General features: G+C 38.1%; 1 protein-coding gene across 1 annotated transcript in view; it reads left to right on the top strand.

Moving 5' to 3' along the window:
- The first annotated feature begins 8,735 nt into the window (after window positions 1-8,735).
- The window catches only part of LOC119512381 (sulfotransferase 1C1), a 34,709-nt gene continuing 25,125 nt past the window's right edge, over window positions 8,736-18,319 (top strand). Inside the window, exon 1 of the mRNA XM_037807004.1 lies at window positions 8,736-8,899. The gene's annotated coding sequence lies outside the window, so the exon portion shown is untranslated. The remainder of the gene's footprint in view (window positions 8,900-18,319) is intronic.

The following is an 18,319-nucleotide window of genomic DNA, read 5'->3' as shown; positions in this document are numbered from 1 at the left end:
TGATGGACTCAAGCCACTGAATGCATGGAAACCTGAACGGCTGCAGTTTGGGGAATGGAGTCGACTGGAAGTCTGCCCCATTGCCCCGAGGGGCCGGGAAACTCAAACCTCAGTCGGTCCTCCATACAGGATTGACCGAGAGGCTGTCCCGTTGCCCCTTAAGGGGCCGGACACTCAAGCTTCAGTTGAACCTCCATATCCGAGTCACGGCGCCAAATGTTAGGTCATTCAGGAATCCACACAACACAGTGAGTCATGGTTTAAGTAGAGAGTTTAAGGTTTATTAGAGGAAGAAAGCAGGTGGGAGCCATCAGGAAAGAAAGAAAGGAAAAATGGCTCCGGCCCTCTTTCTGAGAGCAGCATGTTTTAAAGGAAAAACCCATGTTGGGTGTTCAGGGGGAAGGGTCCTGCTGAGTGTGTTCTGTGCCTCGACTGGGTGAGTGCTTATCAATTTCTGAGCTGACTGGTTACTAGGGCTCTAACACACTACTCTTCTTTGATGTGCACTGTATTATCTATGTGGAGGAAGTAGGCCTTTTGGCTTGTTTGTGGTCGTTCGTCTTACAGGCATATCTGATCTTCCCTTGTCCGCCCCCTGGGGTCTAGGTGCCACTGTGACCAGGATTTCTAAAACAGCCTTCAACCCTTAGTTTATGGTGCACCTGGTATCTATGAGATAAGCAGCAGGGCCCCTGGATCAGACATTCCTTCTATATGTTAGACTCTTTTTCTGGGGTCTGACATATAGATACATGTATAAGAATGTGTGTTACATTATTGTTTGTGGGGTAATAGCTATAATCTGTAAACAATGTGAATGTCTGGAGCAAGGAAAAGAATTACTAAATTGCCAGGCCTCTGTTGAGGTTTTCATGTTCATCTTTATTAGTTTTATCCTGAATGCATACAAGGTGTTCTGGATCAGAGACAGATTTCTTACAATTCCCTTCCATAAATATAATAAGTGTGTCACTGCCCTCCCTGCTTCTGCTAGACCTTACCCAAGGGTGATATGACAAAAGCCACATGGAAAAACCTCCTACACTAGTGGTGGGACACTCCATAGGTTAGGGGGGAGGCATGAAAATGTTGTTTTCCTGATAATAAAGGGGAGGGAGAAGCTGGGGCCCCTCCTTACTCCAGCTCTTTGTTGGGTGAATAAAATCTATCTAGAAGCCAAATATCCCCATGCATCTTGGTTTTTATGGCCTAGAGATGTCTCCAAGTTCTGGGACTCATTGTCCTTGAAATGTAAATACCAAGGAAGATAGATGCTCCAATTTCCCCACACCCTGGGGCTTAATTTGGGACCTAGTCCAGGCTGTAATCATTGGAAGAAATAAGAGAAGTTTTATTATCTTTTTATTCTTTGAATTAGGCCAATTAACTAGACAAATGGCTAAAAATATAATTCTCATTATGGGAAGAGTCTCAGGAGGCTAGGGTTTTTTTTATGGGAGTACTGAGAAACCCAGGGAAGTTTTATTTCCCTATGCACCCACATCATAGAATATTCTTCAGCTATTAAAACAAATGAGCCCAGCAAAACATAAATAGGGATTTGTTAAGCAATGCAGACTAGTGTGTAAAATGTAATATAATTTTTACAAAATAAACAATAAACACGTACATACACACATTACATAAAAGTGTTCAGGCATGAAAGAGACCATATATCAGGTTATTAGTTAATTAAAGGGCTGTGGACAGGTACTAGAGAGGGAGAGAGGAAGAAAGCAAATATACATGCACAACACTGAATTTTACAAAGGTGAAAATATAAACAATTCTCTCTGTGATGTAATACCATTTATATAAAAACAATTACACATACAAATATAAATATGTCAATATATTTATATTGTATAAATTTAGATATAGAATATTTATGTTTGAAAGTATGTATAGATAAGGAGAGATGCAAAAGAATGGTCAACAATATATTGTTGGTGGTTTTCTTTGGAGAGTGAGATTTCAAGTGACTACCATTTCTTCCTTATATCTCCATAAACTCAATTTCTGAGACCACAAATGTATTATTTACAAATTCAGGAAAAAATATAATAAATCTTTTTTTATCCTCAAGAAAATATTTCCTTAATTTGAATACCTGAAACTGTGTGATGACACTTCAGTGTACCACAAGCCCTCCCACCCCAATCCCCCTCACACAAGAACAGCCTGTGCTTTGAAGTACTTGAATTTATTTCCTGCTCTATACCTGTCTTAGTTTGCCAGTGCTTCTATGACAAATAACCCAAAATTAGTTGGCTTAAACTACTGGAATTTATTGTCTCACAGTTTTGGAGGCTAGACGTACAAAATGAAGGTCTCCACAGGTTTGCATCTTTGTCACATATCTATTTGCCTCATCCTCTGGCTTCTTCTGGTTTCAGGCATCCACTGAATGACTGAGTCCCCTTCCTCTACCTAAGGACTTCAGTCCTATGAATTAAGGTCCACCCTGGTTCAATATGGTCTCATCTAAATAGGATCTTCAAAGATCCTACTCCCAAATGAGTTCACACCTTAACTAATAATAAAATCTTCAAAGGTCCTATTTAGATGGGTTCTCATGCACAGGACCATGGGTTAGGACTTGAACATGTCTTTGTGGGGGGCATGAATCAATCCCCAAATTTTTCATGTTTATTGCTGTCTATGGGATTTCCCAAATTCAGAGAAAGATGTGATAAATTTCATAGAAGTTGTGTTAAAGCATCAATTTTTACTTCGTATACTTTAATGCAATGTTCTTTCATATGTAAATATTAATGCCTGTTACATTTTGTATTAAAGCTCTCTAGACATTAAAAAAAGGTTTAAATAATTTTTAAAACTTATTGTGCTTTGGATAGAAAGACCCCTATTGAAAATTGGTCATTCAGTTCTTAAGTTAACCAAAAGATTGATGCAGTCCAGTTTCACAATTTTAAATATCAACCACATTTCTTTTTTCTTTACTTTTTCTTTTTTTTTTCCCTTTGCTTCATTATTTTTGAATTTGATAAATCAATCCTTTATCAATAAACACATGAGAATAGCTGGAAAAATGTTGAAAAAAAAGAGAGAAATAGGCCTACAGACAATAGAACACATTGTGATGATACATGAAAATTAGTTTTACCATGGAGAATAAATCAAAATAGGGCGTTCCAAACTCATGTGGGAATTTAGCTTAGAATAAAAGTAGCATTTCAAACTAGTGGGGAAAAGGTAGATTATTCAATAAAATACATTGAAACCACTGGCTAACATGGCCAAATAAAGCTGGAGCTTTATCTCAGTTTTCCCATCAAAGGTCATTCCTGATGAATCAAGGAAGTAAATGTGATAAGAAATCAAAAAGTTGAAGAAGACAGCATGAGTTAATCTCAGAATAAAAGAAGCCCTTGCAAAGCAGAACACAAACCCAGAAACCATAAAGGAAAATACTGGTCAATTTGAACAAGTAACTATTTATATTTTTCATTTCAAAAGATAAATACTATAAACAAACCATGAAAAACTAGAGAAATAATAAGTGCAATATATGTCATAACAAATTGCTAATTTTGTTAATTTACAAAGAGGTCATATAAAACAATGAGAAAAGACAAACAATCCAACAGAAAAATGGGCAATACAATGATCAGGCAGATAAAAGAAAAATACAAAAGAAAGCCAACAAATTCATGGAAGGATATTTGTTCTTTCTTAGATTTAAATGACTTCTGTACAAAACAAGATGTGTTTATCCTAGCAGATTCACAAATATTACCAAGTTGGGAAATGCCAAGTGCTAAAAAGGGTGTAGGGAAACAGGCATTCCCACACACTGCCGTGAGAGGATAAACAGTTATCACCTTTTATTAGAGGAAAATTTGGCTGTATCTATTAAGTGTACGTTCCCTTGCCCCACAATCACACTACTAAGAACTCACAGTAAAGACCAATCCAGTCCTAAATTTTTTCAAAAAAACATGTCCAAGGATATCCTTTACAGTTTGGAGGACTGGTTAAATAAATTATGGTGTATCTATGCAATGGAATAGAGAGTAATCCTTCAAAAGAATAAGAGGGAAGGGAATATCTGTAAGCACTGATATAGAAAGATCTATGAGGTATATTAAGTTTAAAAAGAAAACTAAAGAACAGTGTGTTTAGGATGATCTCTTTTGGGAAAACAAACAAATGTAGATAAATGATAAATGAATAGAGATGGATGGATGGAAGGATGGATAGATAGATAGATAGATACAGACAGACCGATATGCAAAACTTTTTAATGGAAAGATACACTAGAAATGGTTGATGATTGATTTACTATTGGACAGAGGAACCAAAAGTGGGGAATGTGGGGGAAAAGATTTTACTTTCCATAGTATACACCTTTGTGCCTTTAAAATTTTCTGTACTTTCATTTTATAATCAATGCTAGCAAATTTATTTGGACCACAGAATTCTGTCCACATCTTTTTTCTTTCTACACTTGAAGGATGTTTTAAAAATCTAATAAACATAGCTACTGTCTTAGGTCCACAAAGTCATTAAGTTGTTATATAAATTTATTAATTGGCCCAGTAAAATTTATTGAATGCATAGAATGTGCTAGCTGCTGCTCCAGAGCCTGGGAACACAGAGGCAGCAGGCACAGCCCCTGCTCTAGACAACTTTATGGCCTTACTGGGGAATGGTGGGATGTCCATTAGTAGTTTCACTGACTTCAACACTGTACTAAGTGTGGAGGAAATCACAGAGGAGGATGAGATGACCATACATCCCAGTTTGCCCAGGAAAGAACAAGTTTACATCTGCTGTCCAATAGTAATTAATACAAATAGCTCCTTCCACTCTGTTAGATGATAAATTATATGATCATCCTGGGAGAAGTGACCCAAACAGTCTGTACCAGAGGAATTCAGGTGAAGGAAGGCTACTGAAGAAAGGGAAGCTTTGGCTGAGTCTTGAAGAATGAGAAGGTCTTAGGCAGAACCAAGTGAGAGGGTGGTCCAGGCAGAGGTAAACAGTATCTTGCTAAAAATTTACACCAAAACACCATTTTTTCCCTGATGTTTAAGAAATTTGTCTGAGCTTATTTCTCAACTCTGTTTTGAGCTGACTAGTTTCCTGCTGCACATGCCAAGAGTGACTGAGAGCAGAGGATAAGGAACTTTCAAAACCACCTAGAGGAAACTCACTGTCCTCATTGTCCTGCCTTGTCTAGGAGAGCTCACTGGTCATCTGGAAGTTTTATCTGTATGGTTCTTGGGGAACGTCTCCATGATCATCATAATTAATGTTCAACAGGCCAAGGCAAATTTGGTTCCAATTCAACTCTAGAGTCACACTGTAAAATCCAAAGTCACCTTCCACCATTTCTGGGACCCTCCCCCACTGAGTTTTCTCATATACTGTCCTATTAGCTACCTTCTCCTGCTGATTTTCAAAAGATCCAAGCTAATGAAAATGACAGGCACTGGAGACACAGAGATAAGACACTGCCCCTGATCTCAAGAGTTTTATTCTTCTATAAGAATCCGTTAAGGAAATCAAAGATTACATCATGAGATACCAGATTTCCTGGGCATGGGACTCCATCTCTCAAAACGGTTTATTCTTTCCCTCTGGGTAGCTCTTTTGGTTTTTTCTTTTTCAAATACAGATCCACCTAAAATTATAGTCCTAGTCCTTTCTGAGAGATGAATTTCACTCAACTGCATTTTTCCTTTTCATGATGTAAGGAAGAAGGAAGTTAGTGAGAAGCCCCACCAAGCCCTCCCCACAGCCCATACAGTCTATGTTCACAGGCTCCTAAATGTGCTCCACCTCCTTTTAAGCAGGGTAAACAATTATTTAATCCTTGTGTGTTTGCACACAATTGAGCTTATTTCCACCAATGATGAAAGCATGTAAATCCCCCCCAGGTAACTGAGCAGTGAGTTTGGCTTTCCCTGAAAACATTCCTATTATGAAGAGAAATAAATGATACCTGCAGATGTCCAAATGGTAAATAAATATACCCCAACAGGTGTTTCAACTGAAAAGGGGCCAACAGGTAAGGCAGCTGGGATTTGTGTCTGTTTCTTTCCTGTGGATGACTTCACCGTTGCCATTCCTATCCCTACGAACCATTGTCCAGCTGCAGCCAGTGTGCTGTCAAATGTCAGTCAGAAGCCACTGTACTGTCAAATGTCAGTCAGGTCCCTAACTTTAAGCAAGAGAACTAAACTCTTCAAAGGATCCTCCTCATTTAGAATAAAACCCAAATTCTTTCCCAGTCTCAAAGCCTACCAAGGATAAGATTACTTGAACTGATCCCCACCTACCTTTCTGATCTCATGCTCTGCCACTCTCCCCTGATACCATCATTGGCCTCCCGTCGGTTCCAGGCACAGCCAAGCTCACCCTGCCTTGGGGTCTTAGCTAAAGCCCACAGTTTCCTGGCACTCCCTCATCTGGTCTCTTCACCAGCCTGGATCCTTCTCACCCTTCAGGACTAAATTCCACCTCCTCAGAGAGCTTTCCATGACTCCCTACAAAAGTGCCCTTTAAGCCACCACACCATTAATATCCATTATTAACTCTCTGTATTTCTTTCATCACATAGTACTTGCAACAGTCTGGTTTATTATTTTGTTACAATCTATATCCCCACACCAGATTGGAAGTTTCGCCCCTGCAATTCCAACACATAAGCAGTGCCTAGCACATAAAAGGTGCTCAATGAATATTTGTTGACTGGATAGGTAGATGGATGGATGGATGGATGGATGGATGGATGGATGGATGGACAGACTAGTAACTGAACAAATAAGGACCTCCTATCAACCTATAAAGTTCAGATATAAAAACTCCATATTTAGTTTCTACTTTGGAGTTATCTGAATAAGTGTTTATGCTCTGTATTTCACTCAACTGTACTCCCAAACCCACTTACCTTTCTCATATGTTGTGGTCCAAATGTAGCTTCCTTTGATCATTTCCCCCTCATTATTCTGCTACCCCTCCAACTGTCTAGTCCAGTAAGAAATGCTAAGGCATTTGTGCAGGGACAACAGAATCAGTACAATTATTAAGAGTTTTACTGGTGATTCACAAGTAAGCACACATCATTCAGATAACCACCATTTTTGTTCTGGAGGTGGGCCACAAGAGTTGTTGAGTATCCATAGTATCACTGAAAGTCCAGAGCATTTAAATTCCAAAAATTGTCAATCCCGCTAAAGAGAAAGCATACTGTTTCCCCCACCTCACCCTTGTTCCTCAGAAATTAATAGAAATTTGAAGTAAATAGAGATCAAATACATACTATTTCAGAATTTAAAATCTTTTATGTCTAAAGGTGCTGGTTTAACAACATTTTTAAATGTTTATATTAAATATATATGCATGTGTGTGTACCTTAATAGGCTCCAAAAATTATCATTTTAACATATAAATTTTTGAAATGTATTTTATTCAGACAAAAGTTTGTTAATTTAGTTTTCTTTAAAGTCATTGCTTTTACACACTTGCTGTGCAATGGATTCATCTGGGGAATTCCCAAATGTCCCACACTCCCAGAGATCTAGAGTCAACAGATCTGAGCCCTTACATTCAATGAGCACTTTCTGGAACTGAACTGCATCATCTTTTACAGTCAAGGCCTCTCATTCCACTATAGGCAGTTTAGCATTGTGATTAAGAGGCATTGAACCTCAACTGTCCTGGTTCCAATCCCTTACCTTGGGTAGGTTTTTAAAGCTCTCTATGCCTTAGATTCCTTACCTGTAAAATGGGGAAAATGATAACATCTATCTGGCAAGATTGTGGTAAGAATTTTTAAATTACAATAATACAAGTAAAGCACTTAGATTTGAGCCCAATTTGTGTTAGCTTTAAATAAATGTTAGTTTATAACTTTGTTATTTTAATAAGTGTCAGTATGATGGTCCACAAGTTCCTTGCATGACATTGTCATTAATGGGAATTAATTCACATGCAACACTAGCAAATACAATAAAAATCAGGAAAAAATGCACTTTAAACTGGAAGCAGAATAAAAACACTTGCAAAATGACATTAGGATAAAAGATACCTCTAAATTTATAAAATAAAAAGATATTTTGACAAATGTGTAAGATAACCATGCAGTGTGTCCACAAGGACATGTTATGATAATAGAATTATGTGAAGCACCTAGATAATTGAATTAAACAAGTAAAACAAAATAAAAATGCTTAGTTTGCAATCATCAATAAATGGAGTTCTAAAATAAATTTAAAAGTACCATTGCATATTTAACCACTGGCTTTTATTCTAACAGAATATTCATTATATACACTATAAATCAGAAATGGCAAATACTTTTTATCTCTTTGTAAATTCTGACCATTTGGAAGTGACTCTCTGGAAATTGTGTTAAGAAGGATTCTGAGGACACATGAGTTCATAGGGAAAGAGTTCCCTATTTAATCATTGATATATACTTCAAGGGAAAATGATGCTGCCCATGCCACATTTTGCTGCTCCTATCAGAAAGTTATAATTCCAAAACAGGTTGCCAGTGCCAGGAAACAAGCAGCCATATTCCAAAACAGTTTGGAACGAAGGGCCAAGTTGTACTGCAAGAAATATTGGCTGGAGAGAATGTCGAGGGCATTCATTGGCTACTTCCTTTACCTCCTCTTGCTATTGTTTAGTACTTGGGTGTAGCCTTATCACTGACCTGCCTTAAGCAGGTCCTATATCAAGGGAGCTAAGGGACAGGATTAATGTAAGATCTGCTCCAACTGGCCCACTTTGGTATGTTGCACACCGTTCTAGGATGTCAGAACTCATGAAGAACTGTGGGGAAGGACTCTAAAGAAAGTAAAGTTGTCAAGCATTGACAGAGAGGAAAGAAGAAGGTCTTGTAAAACTGCTCGCCTGGAATCTTGTGAGTACTGTCTGAAAGTCCTCATACTGATGAGTTGCCCAGATTAGCTTCCTCCAAGGAAAACAGATAGCTAGGTTAAGACGCAGTCATGGTTAAAAGGGGAAATATTAGGCTGTATATATGACAATAGAATAAAAATTAAACAAACAAAAAAATCCATGGAACTGCACTGCACTGCACAGTGAACCCTAAGTTAAACCATGGACTATAGTTAATAGTATAATTATAAAGATGTGCTTTCATTAGTTGTAACAAATGTGCCACGATAATGCAAGGTGTTAATAATAGAGTGGTATATGGGAATCCTGTGTTTTAGGCATGATTGTTCTGTAAACCCACAAGTTCTCTATTAAAAAAAAAAAAAAAAAACCCAACTGGGAAGAAGGGGAAAGAGCTGGTCCCTTTCTAGAACATGGGAGAAAAATAATTTTCCAAAAATACAAGTAGGAAAAAAAGTATTTTTCTGACCCATACCCAAATTTCCCATGGTGGCCTTACTGAATTAAATAGTAACTCTCTCTTCAAGAATTCATTTAAATTCCCTCTGAGCAACCAAGGATGAGGTCATTTCCCCACTGCAGGTAGAAGAAATTCTGGTCCACTTCCATGGAATAAGGCTCCCAATTTATATTTGATCTGCCAGACAGCCGAGGCGGTCGTAAAACAGAGCTGGGATCGCCTCAGCTGAGCCTAGACCAACCTAGAACATGTCTAGCCCAGGTTTTCTGGCTAAGGGTATTACTACTGAACCAAATTTCTCCGCCTATCCACCTGAAGTATTTTTTTTAAAGAATTGAAAAGCAAAATGACAGCAGATTCAGGAATCCAGGTAAGTGACTGCAGTGTGCAGAAGGGCCAGGATGCTAAGCAACCAAGGCTGATCAAAGGCCTCCTTTGTCTCTCCTCTGGCTGCAGAAAGGATTGCCTACTCCTAATGTCCTAACCCCAGAAAGGGCTCAGGCTAGACAACTGCATTTCTAATCTAACACAGACACTTAGATCTGATGGTCTGGATTCAACAGACAAATCTAGCAAAGTTCTTTATTATTGACACTTGATGGGGGTGGGAGGGGAATGGGCATGCAGGAGTCTTGGCATAGGTATTGGTGATATTCCAAGGCCACAGGAGAGATGGAAAGAGTCTGGGATGGAACAGGAAGCTGCCTTTTGGAAGTACCAAGATCTCAGATAAGGCCAGGCTCATAGGCTGCCCAGTAACAGGCTGTTAATCCCTGAATACCCTATTAGATACTAGAGGCACATAGGCACTGAGCGTTTGTGGTGGAGACAGTGTCTGTGAGCCCTGCAGAGTCATGTCAGTATGCTCTCCTGAGATGTTCCAGCATCACCTGGCCTGCAGCAAAATAAGGACCTCTGAGCTGAATCAAACCCCTGAGGTGGGCAGTGATAATGATCATGGAGGGATCTGAACCCCTACTTTAAGACCATTCTATAGGGATTACTGCAGCAATTTTGGCTTCTGGGCCTTTCTCTCTGCCTTGGAATCCAATAAAATTACATGAGGACACAGTAAACAGATGGGTTGGAAAGCAAGTACTAGGATACATCCCTAGACATGGTGCACATTCCTATTTCACCAGGGCAGCTGGCTTGTATTGGATTGTCTGCAGGGGATACTCCCTTGCTGGTTTACTGGGCAGGTCTGTGCTCAAATTCACCTTCACAGTCTTTATGGCAGAGGCTAGATCCAGGGGGTCTAAAACTCCCTTCACGGTGCACAAGAGAGCTGGCTACATGACACTTTCATTTTCCCACCAGGAAATCCACAGGGCTGCATCTGAGCATGGGCTGTTTCCAAAAGTAGCAGTAATTATGTATAGTTGGGGTTAAGGTTAGACAGGTACTAAACAGGTACTAAAGATGTCTTTCCTATTTGATGGAGAGATAAAGCAAGTTCAAACTCATTTAACAACAACCAGGACAAAAATTGAGCACCTACTTTGTGCAGGTTAACAGACCAGGCACCTGGAAGCACTGAGATGAATATAATGTGGTTCCTGTGATCTGGAAGTTGAAACTAATATATTTATGGATTTCCAGAGAAAAGTTTGCTTCCATTTCACTGTCATTCTATACTATTGAAATTTTGTTTCATTCATTAGAAAAGTTTTCTGTAAAAAAACTTTTACAGGAAAAGCATGCAGAAAATACTGCAATTGTTTTAACTGAACTTACTGTGTTTACATTACCTTTTACTTTAAGAAGGAATTTGTTCTTCAGGTAAATGTTATTTATTCTCGGACTCAGTGTAAGAACTTTACAAAGGATAGAAACATGTATCTAAGGAGGTCCTTCCTGCCAATTTATAAAAGAAATACAGTCTTCACTTGGGCAAAAAATAATAGATTAAGGAAATTCTGCTTCCAGTAACGTAAGAGACCTGATTACTTGAAAGCCTTGCCAATATAACACCAAAAAAGTTCTAGATAAATATAACAAAGATTCTTTTAAACGTGGCGCAGAGGGGGAAAAAAAAGGAAAGAAAAAAAAAGAAATAAAGGAAGGAAAAAACAAAGAAAACAAAAAGGACATTCAAAGGTGCAGAAAAGAAGGGACTGAACCCCACCATCATGGGTTGGCCTTGCGGCAGCGGCACCGGGGTGAGGTAGGGGTAGGGTGTGAAATATCCTTCTCAGTGATGTGCAAGCCTCGTTTTAATGCCTATGCAGGGACAGCAGACAAGATCTTGGGCCCTTGCAATGAGAGGAGTTGGAATTGAACATTTGCTAATATAAAGTTGGATTCTCCAAAGGGCTCTTTGGAAAACATTGGCCCCCACACAAAAGGAGGAAGTAAGGAAACTTGACTGTATCACACTGAACTATGGGTGAAAAAGAATTGCAAACATGGACCTGCGTAGCCGTTCAAATTATTCAACCCACTTTCCCAGCAACCCCCAAGACGATCAATTAACATAAAAATAAATCACAAGTTAGTATTACACCTGGGTTACAGCAGGTACATATCCAAAAGCTCAGAAGAGAGACAAACCCCCAACCAGGCTACATCAGATAACAACATCTATACATTCAGAAAATGAACTCACTATCCAAAATTAAAACCCCGCTCAGAAACCATCCATCATGAGTAACAATGAGCAGAAAGAATAACATATTAAGACCTCCCAGAACTTCAATAGGATGGGAATATATAGCCATTAATATTTTAAAATATGACAGAAACAAAAAGAGAATTATGTGCATGGAAGAGTAGAATATCCTGAACAAATTTCTAGATGCAGAGCATGTTTTTAAAAAGTTACAGAAAATATTTTTAAAAATAAACATCTTTTAAAATGCAAAACTGTAAGGGAAATCCATAGAAGTGAAACAACAGTGCAAGTCCTGAATCTAGGGGGCTGGAGTGGGGGGGTGGGCAGCGGGAAGGGATGTGACAATGAGCTCTCATTTCGACAGCTACAAGGGGCTTGGGGGGCCAGGAGACAAAGCCCAGCACCACACAAGCTGGGGAGTCTGACAAGAAAGCTGTAAATAAAGGCAGAACTCCAGGGGAAAATCCACCCTGAGAAAGGAGATAGTATAGGGATTGGGAAGGAAGAGGGAAAATATCTTGCACACAGCTGGCAGTTCACATGATCTAGGTAGTCTGAAAAACAGTCAGTTTTTTGTTGTTGTTTTTTTTTTTTAATCTTTCTCTTTTGAAAATTTTCAAATCTACAGAAAAATTGAAAAACTAGCACAAAAATACCTATGAACATTCTCCTAGATTCGCTCACTGATAAAATTTTGCTGGATTTGTTTTTTCTCTCTCTCCCTTTCCTCATATATTCATGTTTGTATGTGCATATATACATACATACATATACCAAAAATACATGCTATTCTGCTGAACCTTCTAAATTAAGTTGCAAGCATTGGGATGCTTCAGCCCTACATATTTCAGCCTCTATCTCCTAAGAACAAGGACAGTTTCCTCCCTAATCATAACAGCAGCAAACACACAGTCGACATTCAAATTTCCCCAACTGTCCCAAGAATGTCTTTATTTAGAATTTGCTTTTTTTTTTTTTTCAATTCAGTATCTGGTTAAGTTTCTTTCATTGCATTTGGCTATGTCTCTATCCTCTTTTAATCTAGAACATTCTCAACACTCCAATTTTGTTTTGTTTTTTCAGGGAATTGATTCTTTTGAAGAACCTAGGCCTGTTGTCTTGTAGAATCCCACATATTCTGGATATGTCAGATTATTTCTTCCTAATTAAATTCAGGTTAAACATTTTACAAGAGTATTACGTAGGTCATGCTGATAAACTCAGGTTGTCCTGCTGTCAGGGATGCTAGTTTAGCAAACCTGGTCAAGGAATCTCAGAACCTCAGAATCTCTTCATTATAAAGGTACATTTTTCCTGTTGTAATCTGTGTAATCTGTAATACTTTGAGATTGTGTGAATATCCTGTTTCCTCTCAATATTTCATCCAATGTGTTTTTAGCATCCAATGGTGATTTTTTAATTCTATATTCCTTTTACATTTATTTGCTGGCATTCTTCTGTAAAGATCAGCTGAGATGTAAAAAGTGGTCCCCAGTTGAGGCAGAAGCAAATGCAAATCTTCTCTGGAGGAGCCAACCTTCAACCTAGAGCTCAAAGAATTCCCACACATAAAGAGTGTTGGTCATAAGTGTACAATGAGAAATTACAAACCACATTAAGAATCAAGATGCTTTAAACAAGACCTAGCAAAAGCATAAGCCAACAGAATCAGACCTGCAAAAATTTGATTTTGGAATTGTCAGAATATAAAATAAGTACATCTAAAATATGTAAAGGAAGAAATTATAAGCTACACAAAATAAACAGGCATATTCGTAAGAAAACAAATGAAATATTTATAAATAAAAATAATAACAATTGAAACTAAAAAAGAGATCGATAGCATATCAAATATAGCTGAAAAGGGAATTCATAAAATAGAAAGTAAAGCTGAAGAAATTACACAGACAGTAGCCAGAGTAGCAAAGTGGAGGAAAATGTGCAGGAGAGGCTAAAAGATATGAAGACAGCATGAGAAGATTAAACATACAGGCAGCTGGAGTTCTCAAAAGAAAGAACTGAGAAAATTGAGAAAGACAATAAGGGAAGAGTTTAAAAATTTCCAGAATCTATAAAACTCATGGATCTTTAAAAATCAAGAACACAAGTTTCAAGAAAGATAGATAAATATAAATAAAAGCCTAGACATTTTCCTAAAGAAATCTAAGAACAATGAAGTCAAAGAAAAAAGACATTTTAGCTACAAAAGAACTATTTGAGAGACAGTGGATTCCTCAACAGCAAAAAGAAGCCAAAAACAATGGAATAATAAGGTTAAAAATAAAAGGCTAGAAAAATATACACCTGGCAATTATTATTTTATACAATATTAATATAGTTATGAGGCAGACTACACGATGAAAAAAAGTGATGTTAGATAAAGGTGGCATTTCTTAATGATACAAGGAAAAATTTACCCAGAAGATAAAACTTTTCTGAACTAGTATGTACATACTAGTATGAGCAAAGTATAAAGAACAAAATTTAAGAGAATTACAAAAAAAAAGTGAAAAATTTTATAATCTTAGTGAGTGTTCAATGCACCTTTTCCAGTAAATGTCAGACAAACAGACAAGACATCATGAAGCTATTGAAGATTTTAACAACACAAATAAATGTAGTAGAGGAGCGAATAAATGAACTGAGTTCATAATATAATGAATCACAATACTGTGATTAGAAATAAATGACCTAGATTTACATAAACACTCCTATATAACCTTAATACCTTTAAGATATGCAGTATATCATCAAAGTTGTCCAACTGACTCAATTTTTTAAAAATTTTGAGATCCAGTAGAGTTTCAGTCAAAGCATTTGGTTATGTCTCCTTAGCCTCTTTTAGTCTAGAACTGTTCCCCCTGATTTCTTTTGTTTTTCTTGGCATTAATGCCTTTGAAGAGTTCCAGCCAGTTGTCTTATTAATGTCCTGCATTTTAGTTTATGTTATTGTTTCATCATGTCTAGATTCAAGTTAAATAGCTTTGGCAAGAATATTATGAAACTAACCACATTAATAACTATTAAAATGCAGTATTAAGTAGAGAAAGCAAAAAGGTATGTATTTATGTAAACATTTAATTCACAGAAATAGTATTTATCATTTACTATGAACACAAATAGAAGTAAAATTGCTCATCTCTGAATAAAGAGAGAGAAAAGGAAAAGAGATTTGTGACAGGATCTTAGCTATCTGAAACATTTTATTTATTTAACCAAATATGGCAAAATGTCAAGAGCTCTTGAGACACTGGTACATAGATGGTGTCTGTTACACATCTTGCTGTTCTTGTAATATACTTGCCTTGATTTATAATTAATAATTAAAATATACAAAATATAAACCAACAAAAATTACATTATTTTGCCCAATGGGGAAAAAAGCAAGCGAAAACAAACATAAGATTCGTAACTCAAAATAATCTTCCATGGATCTCAATGCTTAGTTTATCCAACTCAGTTTCCCACATAACAAAGAGGAATGAGGAGCCGCAAAGATATTTATCCTGATGTTAACACCATTTTCAGAACTCATATTAAAATATTATTAATGTCCTGCTGCCTGAATTTCCTTTCCTCAAGAGAAGTTAGATAGCAATTGGAGTTATTTTTCTTTCCGTACCCAGATACCTTGGTTTGGAAAACGTGGCCTAGTCATATGGATATATTGGCCTTGTTCAGACTAAAGGAAACTGATGATCTGCTTTTGACCACTCTGGGCACCAGAATCTAGAGTCCTACGGTTAGGCAGGAGCCATCTGGCACAAGTATTCACATCAAAAGAGCATCTTTTTAAATTCAAAGCTTAATGAAATTGCTTAAAGAACTTGTTGACAACAGCTGAATCCACTCACCGAGTAAAAAAATGACATACATTTAGTGCACATATTTCTAGGCCAGAAACCATAAGGATACGGATCACCATATCCTCCACATGTGGGATCTGACAACGGGCCTAAGGAACCACCCTCTGGGCAGTCTAGTCTGCATCCTGTTCTGTGGGATCACACTGTTCCTGTCCCACAGGGACCTTTAACCCTCTAAGGGGAAGTCTTCCAATTCCTTGGGGGCCTCAACATCTCTTATAAAGATGTTGTATGTGCAGTCTTTCAGTCCAGTCCACAATCCCTTACCTAAAACCCTTGAGTCCAGATATGCTTCAGAATTCAGAATGTGTTGACTTAAGAAAAGTAATGCCACACAACAGCACCTCTTATCCAAACCTATGCATAGTTCTACAGCAAAGCATGTGAAAATTTACACTAGTGGGACACATGGGACTATAACTAGTTTCATGTCAGTTCAGGTCAGATTTTGTCACCAAATGAGTACCAGTCAGGTCAGGCCTGCCAGCAAATGATTTACCAAAAAACAAAAAATTAAAAAAAAAAAATTGATATTCAGAGCTTATGGAATTCCAGAATTTCTAATAAAGAATTTGTGGATCTGCTTTAAGTCCTTATCAATTGATTTTACAGAAGACTTTGCTTTCTTCCAACATACTCTGCAAACTCTGGCTCCAGCTGGATACTGCCACTGGTCTGTTTCTCTAAGGTGATCCCTTGGTGTCTATGTTTCTCTATGGGATCACCAATTTTGTTAGTTTCCTGAAGCTACTGTAACAAGTTTCCACAAACTTAGTGTCTTAAAGCAACTCAAATTTATTATCTTATAGTTCTGAAGGTAAGAAGTCCTAAAATCAAAGTGTCAGTAGGGCTTCCTTCCTTGTGGAGATTCTAGGAGACTCTGTTTCCTGGCCTTTTCCAACTTCTAGAAGCTGCCCATATCCTTTGTCTCTTGGTGCTTTCCTCCATCTTCAGGGTCAACAGTGTAGCATCTTCGAATCTTTCTCTCTCTGACCTCTGCTTCCATTACCACATATCCTTTTTCTCGCACTGACCCTCCTGCCTCTCTCTTATAAAGATCCTTGTGATTACATTGGCCCACCTGGATAATCCAGGGAGACGATCCTATATCATATCTTCAAAGTCCCTTTCACCATGTAAGTCAACATATTCATAGTTTCTGGGGATTAGGACGTGGACATTTTTGGCGGGGGCAGGGGGCATTATTGTGCCTACGTAACCAGTCTTATCATTGCTGTGGCACGGCAGATGCATTCCTGCGTGGAGGTCAAGGTAAACTATGTCCCTTTGAGCAGACACTTAGATGCCATGACAGTCCCTGTGCAACAGCACTAAATTGCAGTTCCCCATCCTCCAGTACAGCAACATGAGGTGTTAGGCTCAGTGAGTCACAGTGGTCTATACCTCTGAAAGAACCTAGAGGTCATATTTCAGGTGTCAGGGCTCTGCTTAGTTCCAGTCACGAAACCCAACAAAGAAGTGTGGCTTGGAAGAAAGGAGAGGAACAGGTAGTAAGTGTATGTTTTCCAAGTTTATAGGATAAGCTCTTACATATTTTGTGCTACATGCCCCAATCAGATCACATCTATTTGATTACTTTAAAAGTAAATGAATGATGCAATCCCCTGTGATGGTTAGGTTCTTGTGTCAACTTGGCCAGGTGATGGTACCCAGCTGTCTGGTCAAGCAAGCACTGGCCTAACCATTGCTGCAAGGATGTTTGTGGCTGGTTAATAAACCAACAGGCTGGTTTATTAAATCCTCAGTCAACTGGCTACAGCTGTGACTGATGACTCAAAGAAAGGCATGTCTTCAACAATAAGAGAATGCAGTTGGCTGGATTTAATCCAATCAATCAGTTGAAGACTTTTAAGCAAGACAGATAGAGGACCTTCACTTCTTCGGCTGCCCAGGGAAGCGTTTCCTGAGGAGTTTGTCGAAATTGCCAGTTTGTTTCCTGAGGAGTTCATCAAACATGTTTGTTGAAGATCCCAGTTCATTTCCTGAGGAGTTCATTGAAGTTGCCAGTTCATTTCCTGAGGAGTTCATCAAACATCTTCATTGGAGTTGCCAGTTTGCTGACTGCCCTAAGGAATTTGGATTCATGTGTACCCACAGTTGTGTGAGTCACTTTTATAAATCTTATATTCATAGATATCTCTCATTGATTCCATTTCCCTAGAGAACCCCAACTAATACATCCCCACCCTTCAAGAACATAATGTCTAAAGTGGATCTGGAGATGTAACATGATGATTCACTGAGCATTAAAAGATGAATGATCAAGGATAAGTGAAGTTATATTTTAGAGTATCTTGAAGAACGTCACAGATTGATTACACAGGGATACAGGTAAAAGTAAACAAAGCAGGGAGTTGTAAAAGCACTGAGATGGTTCAAGAAATGGAAACATCCAATGTGGGTAAAACACATGGCATGTTGGGAGGAGCAATGACAGATGAAATGGAATCTCAGTCAGGG

The sequence above is a fragment of the Choloepus didactylus genome, chromosome 17 (assembly GCF_015220235.1).
Source record: "Choloepus didactylus isolate mChoDid1 chromosome 17, mChoDid1.pri, whole genome shotgun sequence".
Classification (NCBI taxonomy): domain Eukaryota; kingdom Metazoa; phylum Chordata; class Mammalia; order Pilosa; family Megalonychidae; genus Choloepus; species Choloepus didactylus.
The sequence above is the reverse complement of the archived record's forward strand: the minus strand, read 5'-3'. Positions and strand labels throughout refer to the sequence as shown.